Source organism: Microchirus variegatus (assembly GCF_963457635.1).
Source record: "Microchirus variegatus genome assembly, chromosome: 2".
NCBI lineage: Eukaryota > Metazoa > Chordata > Actinopteri > Pleuronectiformes > Soleidae > Microchirus > Microchirus variegatus.
In genome coordinates this window covers 44,101,063-44,120,189 of record NC_139803.1, presented here as the reverse complement: position 1 = coordinate 44,120,189, position 19,127 = coordinate 44,101,063, and positions in this window count along the sequence as shown.

Genomic DNA, 19,127 nt, shown 5'->3' with positions numbered 1-19,127 from the left:
TTCTCAGAATTCTGACTTTATTCTCAGAATTCTGACTTTAAAGTCAGAACTACGGGTACACCATAAGGACCACTTCGCGGGAGAGTCCCTTTTCATGCAGGTACTTTAGCTGATGACTGCTAAAATATCACTAGATAGCAAAAGCAAATTAGTGTATATAGTAAATACTGAAGCTATTCTGATGTATATGTCATATTTTCTTGGTACCACATGTTCGTTCATCAACCAAAATGATGATGGTCTTACAGTATCTTGTGACACCACGTCTCAGTTGAATCTTATGAAGATATAGCTACTCTGCATCTGTCCTTATTGGTCGTGATCTCATATTAACAGACCACAAACTGATGTAATCTCTTCTAATTTTGGACAATATGATTGTTATTGCACAAGCACTAAACAATTCAGTTTGATAATTTTGTGTTCTTATATTACACACTTAATGTGTCAACCAATTTGATAATAGCAGGTGCTGTAATTGTTGAGTCTTCCTTGTTCCACATTGTCATATTTTCAGGTGTTTTGTTATCATTACAATACCAGAAAGTATTTCCTTGTTGCTATAAGCAAGTCTGGAGTATAGCTTTAGTATAGCTGTATGCACATCTTCTTACGCATTAACACTTGCCTTTATTCTACACCATGTTTATGGATGAAATGGGAGGTATTTTGTGATACTACAGACCCTAGTTGAGTAGCTGGTATTACCTGAAATGTTAATATGTTACATTAGGTCATTGATGTAGAAGATATTTTATGAAAAAGAGGCTACATGAGACTTTCTAAGGCTAAAGTTTTAAGTTTTTTCATTTACCATCAAAATTAAATTGTATGCTTTTCACTCAGTAACTGCTTTTAGCTCATGACTATTACTTTAGTTGAGATCTCTAGTAAAGCCTCGTTGACTGTAAAATGCTACTTTATGCATTGGAATGTTACTTTAATGTTAATAAAATGTTTTGGGTTAGGGTTAGTGCTTTTTCCATCACATTTGTATCAAGTTCTTCGGTTGAATGTTGATGAAGCTCCCTATCCATTTGTAAAAAGTGATGGGGTAAATAAGGTTTAAAATACAGTGTTAATAGAATGTTACAAATTATTTCATTGTCAGCTGGATTGAAAAACAATAGTGAAAGATGATAAAACAAAAAGGAGGCATTGTGTTTGATTGCACCCAAAATGCATTACTTTATTACTTAATTACTATTACTTCACATTCTTAAACACCTGCAGTATAGCCATACTTGTCCATACTGACAAGATAAGACAAATACTATTAAATTATATCACTGGGGCTAATGTTGTATTTCGTAAAAATTGGATTTGTCCATTGATCAAATAATTTTCAGTAGTTCCTCTCTTAACATGATGTATAGTTCAGTTGCAGATAGAGGATCTGCTGGGGCATCCCATCCCTTCTTCTCTTCCATCAGCAAACAACACAGTTCAAAAACAGTCTCATCACATGTAAGCTGGCCTTTGGGAGTACACTTCCATTTTAATCAAGTTATCCAATTCTGTCATTGCAGGCATTGTTATCTATCTAATAATCATGAGAGGGCAATTTGGTCTCCAGTCATGGGTCTACCAGAGTCACATCATCCATCAGTGCAATGACGTCACTGTCAATCTGTGAAGAAGAATGAATAAAAGACAATTGTTTTCTTCTACGTACACATTGCAAACATAATGTTGAGGTTAAGCCCCTTAAATCAGTACACTGGTGTCAAGCTAGGTAGTGATAACCCTTTCAATGTGAGACTACACATTCACTGACTTATTATGAGTATCTGAATACTGCAATCAGACCTGATATTATCTAATTTATTTCTGTCAAACCATTTCATAGTGGGAAATCCATGGCTATTTGACCAGCCCTCTGGTACCTGAGAGAATTAGGGTGAATGGAGCTAAATGGCTGGATCATTCTAAATAAAACTTTAACACACCGAAACAATGTTCTGTTATTGGATCAAACAACAAATTGACAGGCCAATTGATTGTAAGGAGGGGCATGCCTGTGTAATTATTTAGATAAACAGATGAACGGTATTTTGTATATGTATAGTTTTGTTCTTATTCAAACGGGTTTCTGTCACATTTCTAGTATTTGAAACTCCCCTGCAATCTCCTGAAATAACTAGTGCTATACCGTTTTCCGCCAATAGGGGGCAGTAGTGGCTGTGATTATGAGTGACGGACGCTGTAGTAGACTACACAAAGAAGAAATTAACACAGCAGTGTTACCGTGAGCGGCACTGACCGCAGCCCAGCAAACGCTACAAATCACTACTTTATCACTAAGATCTTAGTTGAGAAAAGTACATACGCGCCACACGATTTTGTGTTTTCTTAGTTTATATCCGTTTGTTTATGTTGGCAAACGGAAGTAGTAGCTTCGGAAGCTAAGCTACAAGTGGTGGATAGTATGTTATTGCTACATGAACGTGACCATGCCATTATGTTGTTTTGGTCCATATGCAAAATAGATGCATTATTATCAATTGACTGCACAAAGACGAAATTAGCCGACTACCGCAGCGTACGAAACGCGTCGGGTCTTTACTGTCTCTAACATCATTAATGTGTTAGCGGGTGATAACCTGGGCGTGCTACTCCGAACACCTAAACAACACGTATTTCATTTTCACTCACCTTTTGGTCTTCCATTAAAGAAATAGCTTCCTCTGGGACCCCCCGAACACGCAAAAAGTCGCCGATGGACATCTTCTGCCACCCTGTGTTTCTCCCACCTGCATGAAAAGGGACTCTACCGCGAAGTGGTCCTTACGGTGTACCCGTAGTTCTGACTTTAAAGTCAGAATTCTGAGAATAAAGTCAGAATTCTGAGATTAAAGTCAGAATTCTGAGAATAAAGTCAGAATTCTGAGATTAAAGTCAGAATTCTGAGATTAAAGTCAGAATTCTGAGAATAAAGTCAAAATTCTGAGAATAAAGTCAGAATTCTGAGATTAAAGTCAGAAATTCTGAGAATAAAGTCAGAATTCTGAGATTAAAGTCAGAATTCTGAGAATAAAGTCAGAATTCTGAGAATAAAGTCAGAATTCTGAGATTAAAGTCAGAATTCTGAGAATAAAGTCAGAATTCTGAGAATAAAGTCAGAACTCAATTTTTTTTTTCCTCCGTGGCCCTAATCCTCTTCCGTAGAAATAACATAACATATAAAAAAAAAATGATTTTTTTTTTCTTTTTTTAACAAAAGTTAAATTTTTTTTTTTTTTTTTGGGAAATAAATTACAAAAGTTTAAACATAAAATTTTTGAAAAAAAAATACCAAGATTTAAATATGACATTTTTAAAAAATGACAAAATTTGAAACAAAATTTTTGATTTTTTTTTAACAAAAGTTCAAACATGTTTGTTTGTTTTTTGGAAAAGAAATGACAAAAGTTGAAACATAACATTTAAAAATATATATATATATAACATTTACTTTTTGTTTTGTTTTTACAAAACTTCAAACATACCTTTTTTTTAAATAAATTACAAAAGTTGAAACATTACATTTTTTTTAAATGACCAAAATTTAAATATAACATTTAAAAAAGCTGAAATTTAAAGAAAAAAAAATTCTTTTTTTAACAAAAGTTGAAACATTAAATTATTTGAAAAATAAAAAGACAAAAGTTCGATGACGAGCTGACGATTGGTCTGAATCAGGTGTTTTTGGAGCAGAGCAGCATGTAAAACATGGCAGAGTTCACTGAGGATCAGGATTAACACTGAAGTAACGGATTATTCTCATGTCTCACAGGTACAAGATGGCGTCTCACATGATGATGATGACGATGATGATGGTGCTCATCACTCTATCATTTAACATCTGTGGTGAGTTCACACCTTCATCTTCTCAATGAAAGGTCAGGAGACAATATCTGTCTGTCCTCTGTCCTCAGTGTGTGTTTACTGTGTCCTCTGTCCTCACTGTGTCCTCTCTGTGTCCTCTCTGTGTCCTCTGTCCTCTCTGTGTCCTCTCTGTGTCCTCTGTCCTCTCTGTGTCCTCTCTGTGTCCTCTCTGTGTCCTCTGTCCTCACTGTGTCCTCTCTGTGTCCTCTCTGTGTCCTCTGTCCTCTCTGTGTCCTCTGTCCTCTCTGTGTCCTCTCTGTGTCCTCTGTCCTCACTGTGTCCTCTGTCCTCTCTGTGTCCTCTCTGTGTCCTCTGTCCTCTCTGTGTCCTCTGTCTTCTCTGTGTCCTCTCTGTGTCCTCTCTGTGTCCTCTGTCCTCACTGTGCCCTTTCTGTGTCCTCACTCTGTCCTCTCTGTGTCCTCTGTCTTCTCTGTGTCCTCTCTGTGTCCTCTGTCTTCTCTGTGCCCTTTCTGTGTCCTCACTCTGTCCTCTCTGTGTCCTCTGTCTTCTCTGTGTCCTCTCTGTGTCCTCTGTCCTCACTGTGCCCTTTCTGTGTCCTCACTCTGTCCTCTCTGTGTCCTCTGTCTTCTCTGTGTCCTCTCTGTGTCCTCACTCTGTCCTCTCTGTGTCCTCTGTCTTCTCTGTGCCCTTTCTGTGTCCTCTGTCCTCACTGTGCCCTTTCTGTGTCCTCACTCTGTCCTCTCTGTGTCCTCTGTCTTCACTGTGTCCTCTCTGTGTCCTCACTGTGTCCTTACTGTGTCCTCTATGTATCCTCTGTCCTCACTGTGTCCTCTGTCCTCTCTGTGTCCTCTTTGTGTCCCTACTGTGTCCTCTATGTGTCCTCTGTCCTCACTTTGTCCTCCCTGTGTCCTCTCTGTGTCCTCACTTTGTCCTCACTGTGTCCTCTGTCCTCACTGTGTCCTCTCTGTGTCCTCTGTCTTTTCTGTGTCCTCTGTCTTTTCTGTGTCCTCTCTGTGTCCTCTCTGTGTCCTCTGTCCTCACTGTGTCCTCACTGTGTCCTCTCTGTGTCCTCACTGTGTCCTCTCTGTGTCCTCACTGTGTCCTCTCTGTGTCCTCTGTCCTCACTGTGTCCTCACTGTGTCCTCTCTGTGTCCTCTCTGTGTCCTCACTGTGTCCTTACTGTGTCCTTACTGTGTCTTCTGTCCTCTCTGTGTCCTCAGCAGGGACATTAGTAGTGGACGTATCACAGCCCTACTATCAAGCACAGGAGGAGGACGACCTCACGCTGGAGTGGACGTTCACGCGTCAGTCCGACGTCGTCCCCGTCGTCATCTGCGACGTCTACGGCGACGGCGGACGTGGACGCGGGAAAACGCTCTACTACCTCCACGGCGGCGTGGAGCAGCTGGACTCTCAGGACGCACAGTTCTCGGGACGCGTCCAGTGCGAGACAAAAGTCGGCGAGGGACGCGTGAAGCTCCGCCTCTCCAGGGTCACGCTCAACGACTCGGGCGAGTACGTGTGCGAGGTGCACGTCAACGACGACGCCGACTTTGCCAGATGTCAAGTCAACGTCAGCGGTGAGTTTCGCGGTCTGGCGTTAGCGACGTTAGCGGCGTTAGCGGCATCAGCGGCGTTAGCGACGTCAGCGACGCTAGCGACGTTAGCGACGTTATCGACGTCAGCGGCGTCATCGTCGTTAGCGACGTTACCTGAAGAAGAACCGTGTCTGCTAACTTCCACAGGGGAAGTTAACTCAGTGACACAAAGTGACCACACGAGGCAGCAGAGGACCAGCAGCTCCTGTGTCCCCGCGAGCTAAAATCACCGGTTTTCTCTATGAGGTTTGGTGTGGGAGAATCAAATGTAATACGTGTATCATTCGTTCATTGGTTTTTCAAAATAAAATAACAAATTTAAAAAAAATAAACGGATAACGAGCGTTTCCCGTTTCGTCCAGGTCAGATTTTTCCATCTTACTCAAGTTACGCGACCTGGAATGAAATTAGATGGAAAAAATCACAAGTGGACGAAACGGGAAAACTCTCGTTATCCGTTTTTTTTTTTTTTCATTTGTTATTTTATTTTGAAAAACCAATGAACGAATGATACACGGGTGATCAAATCTGTCTTCTTTGTTTTATTTGTTCCTTTTGCAGCAGCGAGCGATCGTCACAAAGATCAGACGCCGACTATGAGGCCACGCCCAGACAACGAGGGCAGGCTAACCCTCTACATCGTAGCGGCAGCTGTTATGCTAACGGTCGTCATTTTAGCGTCTGTGGGAGGAGCTCTGATGTACAGATGCTACTGTGTCTCACGGTTTAAGGGGGAAAATTCTCTTATGAGTAAATCAGGATGTGAGAAGAAGCGTCTGTTTGAGCCGGTGTTTAGCCCTCTCCCTGTGGTTTTACCACCGACACAAGCTAACGTCTGACCACGCGCTCGGAGCGAGCGCGCTACCAAAAACGTCGGCTAGCACAAAGAAGTCTGGACCACAAAGGTTCAGCTGATGTCTCAGCGAGAAGAACTTCCTGTTGATATCAAGAAAACACCTGAGAAAACCATAAAATACAAGAGCTGTGCACGCTAACTGCGTTAACGTTAGCGCATGGCGCGTGTCCAACGCGACTGACCGAAAAAAAGAGGCCATGCGTGACGTCATGTTTACGTTAAAAACCAGTCTCTAAATTAACGCTGAATTTTAAAAACATTTAATAAACGCACCTCTCCAGTTCGACTATAGGCGGCGCTAAAGGAGCTAACACAGCTAACTGGTAAACGGTGCCGCGGCACGTAAACGTGACGTCGCGCGCATATTCTTCCGGTCAGCGGTGATGGAATCGTGCTGTGCGTTAGCGTTACGGCGTTACTGGCGCTAACGGCGTCAGCGCTAACGCACATCACTACAAAATACAGAAAAGTCTCTCATCCTCACGTAAACTGCGTTAGCTGCTTTTTCGTTCCATCACTACGTTAAATACAGAGTGTATCAGAATCAAAGTGTCTGATATACTTTATATAACGAGATAAACACAAACAAAAACGTATTGAAATTGGATTGAATTGGTGAAATTTGGAAAAACACGTCACACGTTCAAAGTTCCAACAATAAAAACCGTCCATTTTGCGCCTTGTGAGCATTTATCGCTAAATGCTTTTGCGCATCGTAACTGTCTACTGTGTAGACGCATATTTAACTTATATTTTGCACTAGGACAAAATTAATTTGTCCTCCAAGAACAAGCGCACATGCAGTGTAGTAGCATCAAAACATGGCCATGGTCCAAAATGGCCGCCCCTGTAGAGCTGACCCAGATGCTAACGTAAAAGTCTCGTTGTTGGCTAAAGCAAAACAGCAAAGTATGCACTTATATTTATCAATTTGCGCCAAACGACAGAGAAAATCCCGTCAATTTGACGTACTGCACCTTTAAAAGAGAACAAGCGAACAATTACTTGATAATTCGTAGTTTTATCAAAGAAAGAAACGTGAAAACATCGAGTAAAGATAGAGAAATCAAAATCCTAAACCATAAAAATGACCGGGAAGACCTGGGATTATGTATGGATGAGGATTAGGGACACTAGTGGGGGGGGGGGGGGTCGTCTTTCAACACGAAGGTTGTGGGTTCGATTCCCGGCTCCGCTAGTCTACATGTCGACGGGTGTGAAAGTGTGAATGAATGGGTGAAAGCGTCGTATAAAGCAGCTTTCAAATGGTCCTCAAGACAAGAAGAAGCACTATGCTAACGGCTAAGCTAACCGAGTTTTGAGGAATTAGCCTTAAATGAATGTATGAAAGGGAAAAAAAACACCAAAAACCCATAATAGTCAGATGTGATATGAACACGATCACATTAGGGATGCATGATATTATCAGCGCGATGATCGGCCGATATTTTCTTTAAAATGTATTAAACGCAAACGTACGAATGACTGTTGACTGAAACAGTGACTGAATAAGCTGCTAGCGCCCCCTACAGCTACATATATACGTATATATGTCCTACAACAGCTGTATTATTATCAGAAACTCACGATATATCGTGCATCCCTAATCCAAAGTATTTACTCTGCTGTTTCTACTGTTATTACAAATATACTCAAAATGCTGTTACACAAAAAACAATCATATACTCAGTCAAATATTGTTTACTTTGCTTTAAATTGATTGATTTAAAAAAAGCCCATGCACTTATAAATGTCCACTTTACGTGACTTTAAACTGTGTGTGTTTAGTATTGTTTTTGTTTTAGCGTCATAGAAATGTAATAATGAAAAATTCTTTGGGAGCCTTTGTTTTTGTTTTTATTTCTACACTGTAGTTTGTATCTCTGTCACTTCCTGGTGAATAAACAGCATGTTTTTAAAACCTCATCCTCGTGCATCACATGGTCATGGTTTCTTTGGCTCCCAGGGGGCGCTGTCCTCACAACTGAAACACATTTGATGGTGTGAATTTAACTGGAAAATAAAGTGAATTTAGGTCAAAACAGTACATATTAGTTACCAGACACTGATAAAATTAACTATGAACCTATTTTATTAAAACAGAAAAAAAAACAAAGAAAAACACATCAGAACTTTTGAAAACTAAGCTTTTTGAAACTTTTTGACTCATGACAGTGTGAATATGAACATGTAGGGGGCACTCAAATGGACTTCAGGCACCAAAAGACATGAAAAAATGACCTCTTCTGTGCCCTGGAACCAGTTTTCTCAAGATCCAGACAAAAAGAGCGGAGTCCTCTTATTATGCTGGTCTATGTTGGTCTATGGTGGTCTATGGTGGTCTATGCTGGTCTATGGTGGTCAATGTTGGTCTATGCTGGTCTATGTTGGTCAATGTTGGTCTATGCTGGTCTATGTTGGTCATTGTTGGTCTATGTTGGTCTATGGTGGTCTATGCTGGTCTATGTTGGGCTATGTTGGTCTATGTTGGTCTATCCTGGTCTATGTTAGGCTATGTTGGTCTATATTGGTCTATGGTGGTCTATGTTGGTCTATGGTGGTCTATGCTGGTCTATGTTGGTCATTGTTGGTCTATTCTGGTCTATGTTGGTCTATGCTGGACTATGTTGGTCAATGTTGGTCTATGCTGGTCTATGTTGGGCTATGTTGGTCTATGTTGGTCTATCCTGGTCTATGTTAGGCTATGTTGGTCTATATTGGTCTATGGTGGTCTATGTTGGTCTATATTGGTCTATGCCGGTCTATGCTGATCTGTTGGTCTATGCTGGTCTATGCTAGTCTATGCTTATCTATGCTATTCTAAACTAGTCTATGTTGGTCCATGTTGGTCTATGCTGGTCTATGGTAGTCTATGATGGTCTATGGTAGTCTATGGTGGTCTATGGTGGTCTACACTGGTCTATGGTGGTCTATCCTGGTCTATGGAGGTCTATGCTGATCTAAACTGGTTTATGTTGGTCCATGTTGGTCCATGCTGGTCTATGGTGGTCTATGATGGTCTATGATGGTCTATGGTAGTCTATGTTGGTCTACACTGGTCTGTGGTGGTCTATCCTGGTCTACGGTAGTCTATGCTCATCTATGCTAGTCTAAACTGGTCAATGTTGGTCCATGTTTTTCTATCCTGGTCTATGTTGGTCTATCCTGGTTGATGCTGGTCTATCTTGGTCGATGCTGGTCTATGTTGGGCTATGCTGGTCTATTAGACCACTGTAGACCAGAATAGACCAGCATGTGGACCTGGCAGAAACAAAAAGGTCCAGTGAAAAACCTGGATTTTATTTTCATGAGTCAAACAGTGACGGTTGTTCTGAGACCGAGTCTCTGTCTTCATGGTCGTCTTTGGGGTCTTCGTCGTAGGTGTTAAGAAGAAGAGGAAGAAGAAGAAGAGGACGAGAAGGAGAAAGTAGAGAAAGGGAGGACAGAGGAGGAAGCTTGAGGAGAACTGAGGAGCTGATCGCACCACGCCGGCTCATCCAGGTTTATCTCGACGAACGGCTCACAGGAGCTAATCGCTGTTAAAGACACGGGAAAATAAGAATTCTGTTATAGACTGAAGACGCTTGAAGACACCAGGACCACATTTATGATCCCTGTCTTACAGTTCCCACCAGTTCACAGGAACGTGTCAACCTGGTTCCTGGAATGATTTTTTGTTGGATGTGTGAATGAGTACGAATCTCACATGGGTTGTTGTTGTTCTCGTTCTGCTGTGGTTCCACGCTGTCGTTGAGGAACAGGTTTGTGCTGCTCTGTGACAAAGGTGTCTGGTCGACGGGGTCTGCAAGGTCTGCGGGGTCTGCGAGGTCTGCAAGGCCTGCGAGGTCTGCAAGGCCTGCAAGGCCTGCGAGGTCTGCGGGGACGACCTCCCCTGGTGCCGGGTTGCTGTTCCCGACCGCAGTCGTCTCCGGACCGTTTGAATCTGACTGTTCGTGTGGAGCTGGAGAAAGAGAAGACACAGTAGGACACGGTGTAACTTTCATGCAGCGCTAACTATGCTAAAGATGCTAAAAACAAACGCATACATTCGGCAGCACCGCCCTCGCTCGTCGCGCCGTTGTCTCCTGACTTTGGGCTCGTGCCGTTGGCGACTGGACGAAGTGACAGGTCAGTGATGGTCACCTGATCTTTCTGCGTCGGTCGATCTGAGATACGACGCAGAAAAATAAAGCACTTAAATGTCGGGAGACGATCTCAACGGTTGAATTAAAACGTGAGCACACGGCGCTAACACACACCCAGGTCGTCCACGTAGACCGCTCCGAAGGTTCCGGTGGGTTCGGTGAACCGACTGGAAACGGGTTCAGGGCGGTGAAGGTCGAACGAGTACGTCTGGACAAACGGAGGGCGTTGCGGTCGTCGTGTTAATGTGACGTTTAAAAGGAAGCTCGCGCTCATGCTAGCTGTAACGTGTCGACTTACCCTGGACGCTCTCCTGAGACAGAGGAGGATGACGAACAGAGCGATGATGACAATGATGATCAACACCATGATCACGTAACCTGAAGAGCAGCAGATAAAGGAAGGATTAATGTCAGGTCTTATTAGCATGAAAGAGGACGCAGAGTTTAGTACAGTCGTATAAAGTATCCTTACCCCAAGATGAACTGCTCCTGTCTACAATTATCTCTAGAAGAATGAATGAAAGCAACAAAGTCAGTCAACGCTCAAATGTTGACATTTGCCTTTCGCTAATTTCAAAGCCAGGATTACAGTATTTCTATATACGCTGATGACACCATCGTTTATATCAAATTGTTATGCTGGTCTATGTTGGTCTATGTTAGTCTATGTTGGTCAATGTTGGTCTATGCTGGTCTATGTAGGTCAATGTTGGTCTATCCTGGTCTATGTTGGTCTATCCTGGTCTATGTAGGTCAATGTTGGTCTATCCTGGTCTATGCTGGTCTATGTTGGTCTATGTAGGTCAATGTTGGTCTATGCTGGTCTATGTTGATCTATGCTGGTCTATCCTGGTCTATGCTGGTCTATGTAGGTCTATGTTGGTCTATGCTGGTCTATGCTGTCTATGTAGGTCAATGTTGGTCTATGCTGGTCTATGCTGGTCTATTCTGGTCTATGCTGATCTATGTAGGTCTATGTTGGTCTATGCTGGTCTATGTTGGTCTATCCTGGTCTATGCTGGTCTATGCTAGTCTAAGCTGGTCTATGTTGGTCAATGTTGGTCTATCCTGGTCTATCATGGTCTATGCTGGTCTATGTAGGTCTATGTTGGTCTATCCTGGTCTATGCTGCTCCATTCTGGTCTATGCTGATCCATGCTGGTCTATCCTGGTCTATGCTGGTCTATGTAGGTCAATGTTGGTCTATCCTGGTCTATCATGGTCTATGCTGGTCTATGTAGGTCTATGTTGGTCTATCCTGGTCTATGTTGGTCTATGCTGGTCTATGCTAGTCTAAGCTGGTCTATCCTGGTCTATGCTGGTCTATCCTGATCTATGTTGGGCTATGCTGGTCTATGTTGGGCTATGCTGGTCTATGGAACCTATGTGTCAAAAACTGTAGACAGGAAGTTGCATAAAAACGTCACGCACCAAAGTGAAACGTCTGAATTTACGTCGTACTTTTAAAAAAAAACAAGTATTGCTGAAACTTCAGTTTTGGGTGTCAAAATAAAAGCCCCTGCTGTTGCTCTGTTGTGTCTGCAGAGTCTGTAGAAACCAGAGATTGTGTGTCAGTTGTGGTTTGACACACAGGAAGACGAAAGTGAGACGCACAACCTCTGAAGCTACCTGGGTTAGCCGAGGTGCCCTGCGTTGCCGTGGAAACCGTGGTTCTGTCAGCGGCCGCGCTGCCTGACGCGTTGGCCGCGGCTTCCGTCGTCGACGCCGCGCTGCTAACGTCCTCGTCAGCCGTCTGAAGACAACACTGACGTGAGACCACAGAGACTTAGCGTCCCTCAGTTTTATTTGTGGACGCCGTCTCTTACCGTGTTGTCTATAGCGGCTAAAGAAGGTGTTGCATTCACAGACTCGGGGGACGTAGGAGTTTGCAGCGTCAGGTTTGCAGCGTTACTTTCAGGTTCGTGTGAAGACGGCGTCTGTGGCAGCGGCGTCTCCATCGTGGTAGGGTTTGTGTCTACGTTGGACAATGTTGGACAGGGACACTCAGTTTGATGCTTTTGTCACAGAAGACATCACATACGTCAATAGGACACGTGAGGACAGGAAGACGTTGATATGATAGTAAAATACAGCAGATTATGGGACAGCAGAGGACAGTGTGTCCTCAGGGTGTCAGTCTGACCTTGACCTTCATGACGTACCTTCTCCAACTGTTGTTGGTTCTTGTCCTCCACAGAATGATGGAACTGCTAAAACTGAGACAAAAAGAAAACAAAAAAACAAAGATGGAGGAAACAAATCGTAAAAACAAAACACACAGAAACTAACGTGAAAACACCAAGAAACAAGGACCACAACAGTTAGGGACCAAGACCAAGACCAAGGCAGGACCTGATGAGGTCTTCAAGACTTCATGACCTCAGACTACAAAAACAACTGGACTTTCCAGGGTTATTTCTAGAACTTGCTTTGCCAAGATTATTTTTTTTAAACTTGCTTCACCAAGATTATTTAAAAAGAAATTGCTTTGCCAAGATTAAAAAAAAATAAAACTTGCTTTGCCAAGATTATTTTTTAAACTTGCTTTGCCAAGATTGTTTTTGAAAAACTTGCTTTGCCAAAATTATTTCTAGAACTTGCTTTTCCCAGATTATTTTTTATAGATTTGCTTTGCCAGGATTATTTTTTTAAAACTTGCTTTCCCAGATTATTTTTAAAAAAACTTGCTTTGCCAAGATCATTTTTTTAAAAACTTGCTTTGCCAAGATAATTTTTTTTAAACTTGCTTTCCCAGATTATTTTTAAAAAACTTGCTTTCCCAGATTATTTTTAAAAAACTTGCTTTCCCAGATTATTTTTTAAAAACTTGCTTTGCCAAGATCATTTTTTTAAAAACTTGCTTTGCCAAGATAATTTTTTTTAAACTTGCTTTCCCAGATTATTTTTAAAAAACTTGCTTTCCCAGATTATTTTTAAAAAACTTGCTTTCCCAGATTATTTTTTAAAAACTTGCTTTCCCAGATTATTTTTTTAAAACTTGCTTTGCCAAGATAATTTTTTTTAAACTTGCTTTCCCAGATTATTTTTAAAAAACTTGCTTTCCCAGATTATTTTTTAAAAACTTGCTTTCCCAGATTATTTTTTTAAAACTTGCTTTGCCAAGATTATTTTTTTTAAACTTGCTTTGCCCGGGTCGCCAAGAATTTTCCTTTGCGGGATTATTTTTTTGAAACGTCTTCTTGTCTCTTGTCTTAAATAAAGCGTACGTTAGCGTTAACTTCCTAAACGTCACTGACTCAACATTAAACATCATTTATTTACCTTTGAGTGAAGATTTAGGACCAAACTTTAAATATTTCAAGGTTTACAAAGAGAAATAATCTCTAATCCACAAAAACAGTTAATCTTATTTTAAACTCACCGAGGAAGACGAGCTGACTCCACTTCTTCATCCTGACACACTTTTATTTTCTTTGTTAAAGTTTGAACATGAGGAAAGTCTGTTAATCTGCTTTATTCTCTCCACACCTCCGCTCACACACTCCTCTTCTTCTTCTCTCTCAGTCTCTCTCTCTCTCTTCCTGCTCTCTCTCAGTCTCTCTCGCCCTCGCTCGCCCACACTCCTCCATCTTAACAGCCTCACTTTTGCCTTTTGACTTCATTCTCTGTGTGTTTGTGTTTAACTGAAACCAAGATTAACAGACTGTTAGTTTGACTCTGTTAATCCTGGTCTCAGTTAATCCTGGTCTCAGTTAGTTTGACTCTGTTAATCCTGGTCTCAGTTAGTTCTAGTCTGTGTTAATCCTGGTTTTAGTTAGTTCTAGTCTCAGTTAATCCTGGTCTCAGTTAGTTCTAGTCTCTGTTAATCCTGGTCTCAGTTAACTTGACTATCTGTTAATCCTGGTCTCAGTTAGTTCTAGTCTGTGTTAATCCTGGTTTTAGTTAGTTCTAGTCTCAGTTAATCCTGGTCTCAGTTAGTTCTAGTCTCTGTTAATCCTGGTCTCAGTTAGTTCTAGTCTCTGTTAATCCTGGTTTTAGTTAGTTCTAGTCTCAGTTAATCCCGGTCTCAGTTAGTTCTAGTCTCTGTTAATCCTGGTCTCAGTTAGTTCTAGTCTCTGTTAATCCTGGTTTTAGTTAGTTCTAGTCTCAGTTAATCCCGGTCTCAGTTAGTTCTAGTCTCTGTTAATCCTGGTCTCAGTTAACTTGACTATCTGTTAATCCTGGTCTCAGTTAGTTCTAGTCTGTGTTAATCCTGGTTTTAGTTAGTTCTAGTCTCTGTTAATCCTGGTCTCAGTTAGTTCTAGTCTCTGTTAATCCTGGTCTCAGTTAGTTCTAGTCTCTGTTAATCCTGGTCTCAGTTAGTTCTAGTCTCTGTTAATCCTGGTCTCTGATCATGGTCTCAGTTAATCCTGGTCTCAGTTGGTTTGACTCAGTTAATCCTGGTCTCAGTTAGCTTGACTCTGTTAATCCTGGTCTCAGTTAGCTTGACTCTGTTAGTCCTGGTCTCAGTTAGCTTGACTCTGTTAATCCTGGTCTCAGTTAGCTTGACTCTGTTAATCCTGGTCTCAGTTAGCTTGACTCTGTTAATCCTGGTCTCAGTTAGCTTGACTCTGTTAATCCTGGTCTCAGTTAGCTTGACTCTGTTAATCCTGGTCTCAGTTAGCTTGACTCTGTTAATCCTGGTCTCAGTTAGCTTGACTCTGTTAGTCCTGGTCTCTGCTCATTAGTCCTGGTGTTTGGAGGGTTCTGGTCTAACTTGGTTCTGGTTCCTCAACAGAACAACATATTTAGACGATGGTTGTCCACGTACTTTTGGCCAAGCATTAGCGTCTGAACCCCCCCCCCCCCCCCACAGCCCCCCCCCCCCCCCCCTCAGTCTCAGTCTCAGGTTTCATCAGGAAGTCATCAACCACAGTGAGACCTCAGTCAGTTCCACTTCGACACCGGATGTTCAAACAAACTGTCAAACTCTCTCAGTTCATCGTTAAATTCACTTCTGTACGGTTCATCAAACCACTCGCTCACTTTGTTTATATAGGAAATATATATACATATATGTATACTGTACATAGATGTATATTTATATTTATTCATAGGAAAAGAGAGGGAAAATCCTCAGAGTTTAGTAGGATTTAATGACATCTAGTGGTGAAGTAGTGTATGACAACAAACTGCCCCTCACAGAGAACATGACGTCACTTTTTAAATCATGTACAAAGGAATGGAGGTAAATTGATGCTCTGGGGGGGCGGGGTCAATAAAGGCTACACCTTGATTGACAGAGCGTACTGTCCAATCGTTGCAGGTGGACGAGCTTGAGCTTTTCCACATCTGACCAAATCAGCACAAGGGGGCGTGTCTTACAATATCAGGCTCCGCCTCCCATACGCTTTCAAATATGGTCACTAAGCTCCAAGATGGCCGCCGACAAAATACTAAGCTGGAGGCTTAATGTTTAAATGTTTACACATTGAAACATTGAAACATTGAAACATTTAAATATTCAAACATTGAAACATTTAAACATTAAGCCTCCAGCTTAGTATTTTGTCAGCGTTTCAATGTTTCAATGTTTCAATGTTTCAGTGTTTCAATGTTTCAATGTTTCAATGTTTCAGTGTTAAAATGTTTAAATGTTTAAATGTTTCAATGTTTCAGTGTTTCACTGTTTAAATGTTTCAATGTTTCACTGTTTAAATGTTTCAATGTTTCAGTGTTTCAATGTTTAAATGTTTCAATGTTTCAGTGTTTCAATGTTTCAATGTTTCAATGTTTAAATGTTTCAGTGTTTCAATGTTTCAATGTTTCAATGTTTAAATGTTTAAATGTTTCAATGTTTCAGTGTTTCAATGTTTCAGTGTTTCAGTGTTTCAATGTTTAAATGTTTAAATGTTTCAGTGTTTAAATGTTTAAATGTTTCAGTGTTTCAATGTTTCAATGTTTCAGTGTTTAAATGTTTCAGTGTTTCAATGTTTAAATGTTTCAATGTTTCAATGTTTCAGTGTTTAAATGTTTCAATGTTTCAATGTTTCAATGTTTAAATGTTTCAATGTTTAAAGGTTTCAATGTTTTAATGTTTCAGTGTTTAAATGTTTCAATGTTTCAATGTTTCAGTTTTTAAATGTTTCAATGTTTCAGTGTTTCAATGTTTCAATGTTTAAAGGTTTCAATGTTTCAGTGTTTAAATGTTTAAATGTTTCAATGTTTCAATGTTTCAATGCTTAATGTTTCAATGTTTCAATGCTTAATGTTTCAATGTTTCAATGTTTCAGTGTTTCAGTGTTTCAATGTTTCAATGTTTCAATGTTTAAATGTTTCAGTGTTTCAATGTTTCAAAGTTTTTTAATGTTTCAATGTTTTAATGTTTAAATGTTTAAATGTTTCAGTGTTTCAATGTTTCAATGTTTCAATGTTTAAATGTTTCAGTGTTTCAATGTTTCAATGTTTCAATGTTTAAATGTTTAAATGTTTCAATGTTTCAGTGTTTCAATGTTTCAGTGTTTCAGTGTTTCAATGTTTAAATGTTTAAATGTTTCAGTGTTTAAATGTTTAAATGTTTCAGTGTTTCAATGTTTCAATGTTTCAGTGTTTAAATGTTTCAGTGTTTCAATGTTTCAATGTTTCAATGTTTCAATGTTTCAGTGTTTAAATGTTTCAATGTTTCAATGTTTAAATGTTTCAATGTTTAAAGGTTTCAATGTTTTAATGTTTCAGTGTTTAAATGTTTCAATGTTTCAATGTTTCAGTTTTTAAATGTTTCAATGTTTCAGTGTTTCAATGTTTCAATGTTTAAAGGTTTCAATGTTTCAGTGTTTAAATGTTTAAATGTTTCAATGTTTCAATGTTTCAGTTTTTAAATGTTTCAATGTTTCAATGTTTCAATGTTTCAGTGTTTCCATGTTTAAATGTTTAAATGTTTCAATGTTTAATGTTTCAATGTTTAATGTTTCAATGTTTCAATGCTTAATGTTTCAATGTTTCAATGCTTAATGTTTCAATGTTTCAATGTTTCAGTGTTTCAATGTTTAAATGTTTAAATGTTTCAGTGTTTCAATGTTTCAAAGTTTTTTAATGTTTCAATGTTTTAATGTTTAAATGTTTAAATGTTTCAGTGTTTCAATGTTTCAATGTTTCAATGTTTAAATGTTTCAGTGTTTAAATGTTTCAATGTTTAAATGTCAGCTGATATTTGGACAAAAGACGTCACAGTAAGATCAGTTTTTACAGTTTTATTCACAGATAAATCATCACATCGTCTAAACCTCAGTCACTGAAGTTCAGAATTTACAAAAAAACAACAACAACGATTACTTAAAGTCGAACAAAGTCACAACACAGGTGATACAAATGTCTCCAGTGTGCCGACATGTACAGAAGTAAGGGAACAAAGACCAGATAGGGGGCGCCGACGAGAGCTGAGGAGGCACTGGTGGTGTTGACTGTTGGTAGAGAGAGAGATTATAATTCAGTACAAGTAACATTTCAGAATAAAAGCAGGTTTAGGAAAAATCAAAGTAAGAGTTAATGGTAACATCAACGTATCTCTAACAACAAAGAGTTACCTGAGGAATAAGAAGACGACGACACTAAGTCACCGCTGCCGTCCACTGAAAGATCCTCGTCGTCCATTTCAATATTATCGTCAGCCGTGGATAAAACCATGAGCGTTCCTGCAGGTCAATGAAACAACTCAATAAAAGTCTACAGTTTTCAAACTAAACGTTTAGTCAGAAATTCTGAAACGGCTACATTTAGATTATCTTAAATCATGTTATATCACTGCAGTCCTTCTTGAGGTACGTGGTTTAGTTATTCCTGGATAAGCTGTTTTTAAAAGGCGTGATAATCTCTGGAAAGTTGAGAGCAGACGTTTCTTTGTTTGAGTTTTGGGTTAAAAAAAAAACAAAACCCTGTTTTAATACAAAAGTTCTGGAAATGGCTTAGAATGAAGTGTTTGTTGAAAACAGAAATCAGATATAAACCAGATATAAATCTCCAAACTTCATGAACGTCCCTCACTTCTGAGTGAAGTTAGCAACGCTAACAGGTACCGATAGAGACGGATGCTAGTGATGCTAATGTTAACGAGCAGACCTGCAGGGAAAGAACATCTTGTGGTTTCAGCAGATTTTTTTGTCATTGTCGTCTAAAGTGGTTTTAGAAAAAAAGTCTTTCATTTTAAGCTGTTTCATCTGTTTCATTTCATTTAGATTATGAAGAAATATATGATGGTCTATGATGGTCTGTTCTGGTCTATGATGGTCTATGATGGTCTGTTCTGGTCTATGAATTGTCTGTTCTGGTCTATGATGGTCTATGATGGTCTGTTCTGGTCTATGATGGTCTGTTCTGGTCTATGCTGGTCTATGATGGTCTGTTCTGGTCTATGATGGTCTATGATGGTCTGTTATTGTCTATGATGGTCTATGCTGGTCTATGCTGGTCTATGATGGTCTATGATGGTCTGTTCTGGTCTATGCTGGTCTATGATGGTCTGTTCTGGTCTATGCTGGTCTATGATGGTCTGTTATTGTCTATGATGGTCTATGCTGGTCTATGATGGTCTGTTCTGGTCTATGCTGGTCTGTTCTGGTCTATATTGGTCTATGCTGGTCTATGATGGTCTATGCTGGTCTATGATGGTCTATGCTGGTCTATGATGGTCTGTTCTGGTCTATGCTGGTCTATGATGGTCTGTTATTGTCTATGATGGTCTATGCTGGTCTATGATGGTCTGTT